Raw genomic sequence first — 8502 nt, forward strand, 5'->3', positions numbered from 1 at the left:
TTTGTTATGTGCCAAGAGAAGGGGACTGTGATTTTGACTCTGCGGGGGAGGGTCATAATATATATAATGTTACTGTGAACGGACATGAACTAAAAGCACTCTTAGATACTGGAAGCTCTTTGTCAATGATGAAATCACGTTTTGTACATAATGTCAGTTATGAAAACACCACCTCTGTTCAATGTGTACATGGGGACATAAAGCAGTATCCCCGAGCTGAGGTCATGGTTGAGGTACAAGAACAAATGTACTTGCTTAATGTTGCCGTAGTTGACAATTTACCCGCTGATATGATTCTAGGAAGAGACTTTCCAGTACTGTATGAACTTTTGCAACCCACCATCAAAGACTCTGAACGTTCTATTGCTACTGTTAATGTGTCATGTCCAGCTCTTACAAGAGCACAAGCCAGGGCAGGTCTACAGCCCTTGCCAGACTTGGATAGTAGTCTGTTGCAGGGCGGGACCAAGGGCCCTAGGAAGTCAAGACGCCAGCGGCGTCTTGAAAAGTACCTGGGAACTCCAGCCTCTGAGTCCTCAGGAGAGGGTCTCAAAGTTGATGGCTGGAAGGTCCCAGGGAATATAACACAACTTCAAAGGGAAGATAAAACCTTGAAACCCTTATTTGTTAAAGCCGAGTCTGAACAAACATCAATTTTGTGCAATGAGGTATATGTAGTAGAGAATGGTGTGTTATATGTGAGAACAAATGATGTGTTGCGTTTAGTTGTGCCATCTTGTTGTCGTCCTCTTGTTCTTCACCTTGCACACACTGTTCCATGGGCTGGTCACCTAGACCAACAGAAAACATATGCACGCATTAGCTCACGATTTTACTGGCCCACACTTTATACTGATGTACAAACACACTGCAAAACATGTGCCGTCTGCCAAAAGACAAGTGCTCTGTCCCAGCGGGGCAGAGCACCCCTGCAACCTCTCCCTGTTATCTCTGCACCTTTTAGGCGGATTGCCATGGACATTGTGGGGCCATTGGAAAAGAGCAGTGCTGGACATCGTTACATCCTGGTGGTCAGTGACTACGCCACAAGGTATCCTGAGGCCTACCCACTCCGTTCTATTACAACACCTAAGATCATCCATGCCTTGATTCAGTTGTTCTCCAGAGTTGGCATACCTGAGGAGATACTTACTGACCAAGGAACAAACTTCACATCACGTCTGATGGGGCAGCTACACAAGCAGATGGGCATCACCGCCATAAGAACAACGCCATATCACCCACAGACAGATGGACTTGTCGAGCGGTTCAATCAAACTCTCAAGAAAATGCTGCGGAAGTTCGTTGCAGACACGGGCCGAGACTGGGATAAGTGGTTACCGTTTGTTCTCTTTGCTTACAGAGAAGTGCCCCAGGCATCGACGGGCTTCTCACCCTTTGAGCTCCTTTATGGATGGCAGGTACAAGGACCCCTAGACTTGCCGAAGAAGGACTGGGAAGGAGAACCTGCATCGAAGAAGGAGGAGAGCGGCATTGTGCACTATGTGCTAGAGATGCGAGACCGTTTGGAGAAGTACAGAGAACAAGCCAAAGAAAATCTGCTAGAGAAACAGCAAGCACAGAAGAGATGGTACGACCAACATGCCAGACTGAGACAATTCCAAGAGGGACAAAAGGTGCTTCTACTTTTACCAACTTCAACTAACAAGTTACTGGCTAAATGGCAAGGGCCATACACTGTGATCCGCAAGATGGGGCTGGTAACGTATGAAATTCATCATCCAGACAAGGGGAAGACCAGGCAGACCTACCATGTCAACCTATTAAAGGAGTGGAAGGAGCCACCCGGTAAGGGACCAGAAACAGCCCTCCTGGTGAGGAAGGTGGAGGTAGAAGAGGATGTGGAAGAAGAGGATATGGAGGATGTAAAGAGACAGCCGTCTGTGGTGAATCTCACTCACCTAGAAGACTCCAAAAGGGAAGAGCTGCAGAACCTCCTAAATCTGTTTCCTGCTTTGTTCTGTCAGAGGCCTGGACGGACTGAGCTAACCCAACACACCATCCACCTTTCTGATCCAACACCAACACGTCAACGTCCCTACCGGGTGCCTGAGAGGCTGGTGGAACCCTTGAAAGAGGAGATAAAGTTGATGAAGGAGCTAGGAGTGATCGAACCATCAACGAGTGAATGGAGCAGCCCAATGGTGATTGTTCCCAAGAAAGATGGATCCTTGCGTGTCTGCATCGATTTCCGCAAGCTCAATGCCCAGTCCAAGTTTGATGCATACCCGATGCCAAGAATTGATGATCTGCTGGAGAAGATTGGTCAAGCCAAATACATTACCACGCTAGACTTATGTAAGGGATACTGGCAGGTAGCCCTCAATCCGGAGTCCAGACCATACACTGCTTTCTGAACACCATTTGGATTATTTCACTTCACAGCCCTTCCCTTTGGCCTTCATGGGGCACCAGCCACCTTCCAAAGGCTAATGGATAGAGTCCTTCAGGGTTGTGAAGACTGGGCGGCTGCATATTTGGATGACGTGGTAATTCACAGTAATTCTTGGACTGAACATCTACAACATCTTCAACAGACACTCAAGAAGATAGCAGAAGCAGGACTCACCTTAAATGTGTCTAAATGTGAGTGGGCAAAGCAAGAGGCCAATTACCTCAGATACCACCTGGGCAATGGACAGCTTAAACCTCAGATCGACAAGGTAGAGGCGATTTGCAGGAGCCCACAGCCAAAGACCAAGAAGGAAGTGAGATCGTTCCTAGGACTTGTAGGCTGGTACAGGAGATTCATCCCAAACTTTGCCTCTATCGCTGCTCCTTTAACAAACTTGTTGTCTAAGTCAGTCACAAATCCTGTTCCATGGACTAATGACTGTGAAAAAGCTTTCAAAACCCTGAAAGAGAAGATGTGTTCCAGTCCAGTCTTACAGAGTCCTGACTTCTCAAAAAGGTTCCTGGTACAAGTGGATGCTTCTGCAACAGGAATAGGAGCTGTCCTTGCCCAAGGAAATGCAGAAGAACAAAAACCCGTTGTTTTCCTCAGCCGCAAGCTACTGCCGAGGGAGACAAGATATTCAGCAATTGAAAAAGAAGGTCTTGCAATCAAGTGGTCTCTCGACAGTTTACGTTATTACCTCCTAGGCCGTGAGTTTGATCTGGAAACTGACCACCGGGCCCTTACCTGGATCCAGTCCATGAAAGACCACAATGCCAGAGTCACCCGATGGTACCTCGCCCTGCAGCCATACCACTTTAAAATACGCCACCGACCGGGTAGACTCAATGTGGTAGCCGACTACCTGTCCAGGTTCCCGGCCAGTACGCGGCTGGGAGAGGGGGAAGGTGATGTGATAAAGTCACATTAACTGTCACCGCTGGGAAAGCAGCACTGGCATTCACACACACACATTCTCGTACGCACACGCACATTCTCACGCACACACATACTTGCAAACACACACACACAGACGCGCTGACACGCAGACATACTCACAGACCCACTTACCTCATTCATTCATCATAATGTTCCTTTCTGCCGTTGCCGCTATCTGAGGAGCGGGTGCACACGCGATCTTGATAGCAAATGGTCATATTTCCATAAATCCACTTCCCGCAATTCATAAGTCATCCATAGGCATTTCATACACCTCCACTTCACCTGTTGTGTTGTCTTCTCTGTTTGGTGTTTGTCTGTGTGGGCGTAGTCAGGCTTCCGGTCGCGATCGGTCAAACCGAGCACATAGGAAGTGCTGGTTTAAGAATGATTGGGATTGTGTGCGCATGCGCACTGCGATCGGAAGCTGACGAAACCATTATGTCTGTTAAATAGGTGTTTTGTGTTTATGAAGTGTGTATTATGTGTTTATTTATATTAAGAAAATGTATGTTTTGTTGTTAATTATATATTAAGGATTTTTTCTTTATGTGTTTAATGTGAAGTGTGGCTTGAATGTCAAGTTATTTAATGTTTGTGTATTTGTACGTTTTAATACTTACCTGTTGAATGGTTTAGCCCACAAACGAGCGGGAGTTTGGGCTATATAAGCCAGAGCCCAACTTTATTACAACACTTGTTAACCAAGTCGATGCAAGAGTGCTACTGTGGTGCCTCAAGCAAGTATATTGTATATTGTGGATACCTGATATTATCGTTATTATTATTGTAGATATAATTGGAGTATATTTTTGCAGATTTTATTTTCCTGTTTGTTGTTTCTTTGGTACTTTTTATTACTATTTTTTTTGTTAGCACTTGTATATATCTTCACTGTGGATGGACTTTTTGGCACTGTAAATAAATATCACCTTGCACGACAGTGCTTTGCGAGTAAGCCATCATTTTTTTTTACGAACTCACATTTCTTCCCCCTTGAAGACGAGTTGGTGGGCTCGTTTTCATCACAATGTGGCTGCGCAGAGAGGGATGGGCGTTTACCAGATGCCCCGACTCCTCTGCAGAGGAAACTTTTCTGTAAACGTGCTGTGCGCTTTCTGTTTGAACCTTTGAGAGTTAACGTTACGTGCTGACTGACAGCGCAATGCGTGAGGCCAGGAAACAGGACGAAGCTTTCAGTTAAGATGAACACAGTTTCTATAGTTATACTTTATTTATAGATAAAGGTATATGACTCTGGTTATAATCACTCTATCTTGCTGGAGTTTATAGCCGTTTCGCTTTACTTCAGGACGCATAATGCCGCTCTGAAGGTCTAATCGCTGTTTTAAGTTATCCAGAGCTGTATGAATGTACAAATCCTGTATATCACAATATTATTAAATATTACAATTGTAACAACACAGACAGCAACACTTCTGCACAATCGATACCTAGCTGATTCAGTCGTTTCATAAGAGGACCGCGCTTCTCTTCTTTTTTCCTTGTAAACATAAAGGCAGTGAGATGCACCTTGTTTTCGGCTTATAAAGCATGTATGCACATTAATGCAATAGCATATTTAAACAACAAAACTGTTTACAAAAAGTCTACATAATCGTGCGTTGTTGTTGTCTTTTTATCACGCAGCGCGCGCACTTGAACCGTGAGGGAGAGAGGAAACCATCAGGACATATTATTTAAAATAATGATTTTATTATTAATGTTTTTTTTATTAAAATGTAAAAGGTTTTATTATTATAATAATAACCGCGGGGCATTAAATAATAGCATATTTTCCGTGGAGTGGCAATTTGAGGAAGTCTGCGATTTTTATTTGACGGAAGAAAAAACATGATTGGAAAAAAACAGCCTATCCCGGTTATTAAAAAGAATCAGTCAGTATTTTCGTTTTGTAATATAAATTAATTATTTAAATGAAAATAATTTAGGGCAATCCTATTTATTTTATTCATTTTATTTAGATTATTCTGCTCTTCTGTGCTAAACACTGCAGGTGCGTGAAGATGCTCTGTTGTTCTGTTCTGTTATTAATATGCTAGCATTTAAAAATAAATCAGTAGCCTATTTTAAAATGCAATATTTAATGTGTCAGACACAAAATAGACATGTCAATTTGTTTAATATAATATTAATAGTAATCTGACCAGTTAACCGTTAATAACCGATTAATGAGCGGCGGTTGTCTGTTAGCAAAATTAACTGAAATGAGCATCCCTAGTAGCCATTTAATTTACTTTTTCTATGTAAGAGAACTTGATTGAAAAAGAATTTTTAACATGCTTGAACCATCTACACTATGGAGTTTAGTTCTGTTTGGTTTTTCAAAAGTATTTTGTTACAAAGAAAACAAAAATGATATAATTTTATTTAATAAAAAATAGTTTTAAAAATCTTTTTTTCCCCACCCCACACGAAAAAAAAAATCGTGATACGAATCGAATCGTGGGTCAAAAATCGTGATACGAATCGAATCGTGGGTTTAGTGTATCGTTACAGCCCTAATATATATATATATATATATATATATATATATATATATATATATATATATATATATGTATGTATATTAGGGATGTAACGGTATTGTAAATACCGTCATACCGCAATATTAATTTTTTTCGATATTACCGAAGTCGCATGACTCGGTAAAACTATAGGTCTTCTGAGAAAATTTGCTCAGGCGAATGAAGCGAACGGGAGGTAGCGAAAACTACAATTCCCATCAGCCCATGCTTGACCATCATCCCTTGTGGTCTGTTGTCGCTACAGATCCAGTAATACGGAAATGGAGTGTGCTGCTAGAAGCGGGGATGAAAAAGAGCTGGAAAACTCTAAAGCGGGTGTTGTCGCCGCGCGCGTACTGAATAGCGGTGTTGTCGCGCGAGTTCTTATCAGCTGTGTTGTCGCGCGCGTACTGAATAGCGGTGTTGTCAACACACTGTTCAGATTGATGCAGACATGAGACCTCTATCTTACTCATGGTTTGTCCTCTCAAGTGGGGGAAAGACAATGCACAATGTTACCCACTGCTGTCAACCTGGGCCAAGTCATATCTCTCTTGTCCCAGAAACCTCAGTCCCAAATGAGAGGGTTTTTTTTCTGTTGCAGGGGACATTGTAAATGCCCAGAGATACCAGCTTTTACCAGATTGTATTTATATGATAATTTTCCTTTAAACCCATCTCTATCTAAGTGAGTGAGTGATTAAATGTTGAATGTGATGAGTTTTCAACAATACTAAATTGAAACATTATTTTTTTTTACATGGTTTAATATTTTTTTGTTATTAAAATTGAAGTTCCTGTTTCAAAGCTTACAGATAGATGGCTAATTTGTATGTCATTGACACTTTTGGCACTTTTTTGGAGTATTTTCATGAGTTTTGTTTTGTTTTTTTCCTGTAAATGATTCAATAAATACCGTACCGTGACATTCATACCGAGGTATTACCGTACCGTGAAATTCTGATACAGTTACATCCCTAATATATATACTAAACCAAATTATATACAAATAACAGGCCTACTTACATTTGAGTATAAGAACAAAATGTTACTCTAATGAGGGCACCAACAAAGGACATCAAAGTGAAGAAGCCATTCGATGTACTGAGCACATTACCTGTCTTCTGTTTCTTCTTTTCCTCCATTCAAGCAGGTTGAAGACTCAATATATAGATCACCCCCTAATGGTTGAGATAGCTACTACAGGTAGAAACTTGTTCAAATAGTGACAGGAAAAACTGTTACACATCCCTTCCCCTAAAAGAAGAGAGTTATACAGTCCCATAAAATTCCTTTAACTTTTCAACATGATAAGTATCACATTGACTTCAGTTATCAAGCATTACCACTTTGTAGATTACATTATTTACCTTTTTTACAATTGTTGCAGGACCTTGCCATTCCGAGCTTATTTGGTGAGAATCCAAACTAGATGTCTTTCTCAAAGGACTTTGGTTTTCTACGTTTATTGAAGTATCTACCTTGTCTTACTTGTACTTGGCTTGTCTTTACAATCACTTGTTCAAGGAAAGCCTTTAAGGGTGTTATGCTACATGGTCTGGATTGGATGTTCTCTGCCTCAGCCGGTCTAGAGGACCCTTCAACTTGTGTCCCAATGCAACTTCAGCAGGAGTGAGACCAGTACTTTCCTGCCAAGTTAGTGGCATACCTGAACTCGGGGATCCATTTATCCCAGTCACGGTGATTGTCATGAACATATGAGCATAACATTGTTTTTAGGGTTCAGTTGATCCTCTGAGTTAAGTTGGTCGGCAAATTATATGCAGTACTAAGTTTTTGAACTACTCCTTATCGTTTGCGGGTTTTATTGTGCAATTGGACAGTAAATTGAGGCCTGCGGTCAAAGACCAGATATGCTGGAGTTCCCCGTCGAGTGAACATTTCTTTTGTCAGGATGTTAGTTGTGAGGTGAGTTTTGCAGATTGTAAAAAATAATTCCAACCACTTGCTGCAATAATCCACATAGCTACTAATAAGGTTGAGCATAATGTTATGACTTTTGAAACTATAGCTTCATAAACACATCAACAAAAACATGACTCACAGAAAGCAGAGTGTACCTCTGAATAGAGTTCAATCAGATTGGGTTTTTAGTCCCTGTTCGGGCGCCAGATATGTAACAAAAAAAGGAGGGACCACATAATAACTTTCAGTGAGTCGTGTATTTAAAAGTGCATACTACAACAGAAATAATTAATTCTGAAAAACACAAGGAATATGACATATTTCAATGAAATATGAGCATTTGATAAGTCTTTCCAAATTAAACCAGTCTTTAAAGTAAGCGAAAAAGATACCATCAGTATTTAAGTGAAACACATGAAACATTGGTTTTAACAAAACAGTTAATCAAGTATTGGCATGAAATCATGAAATCAGATGGAAAGTGGATGAAAGAAAGTCTGTGGATATGAAGATGGATTGTCCCTTTTGGTCCTGGTCCTGCTTTGAGGTCTTAAAGTGCATCAAACAAAAACCTTGTGCATATAAACAAACATACAATGTTTGTATGTTTGTGTAAAGTAAAACAATAAAGTAAAGTACTCAAGTGCTTTGTCGGTGTTTTTGCTCGGTGGAGTCGCGCAGGTAGAGTCGATG

This window comes from Danio rerio, chromosome 19 (assembly GCF_049306965.1).
Source record: "Danio rerio strain Tuebingen ecotype United States chromosome 19, GRCz12tu, whole genome shotgun sequence".
NCBI lineage: Eukaryota > Metazoa > Chordata > Actinopteri > Cypriniformes > Danionidae > Danio > Danio rerio.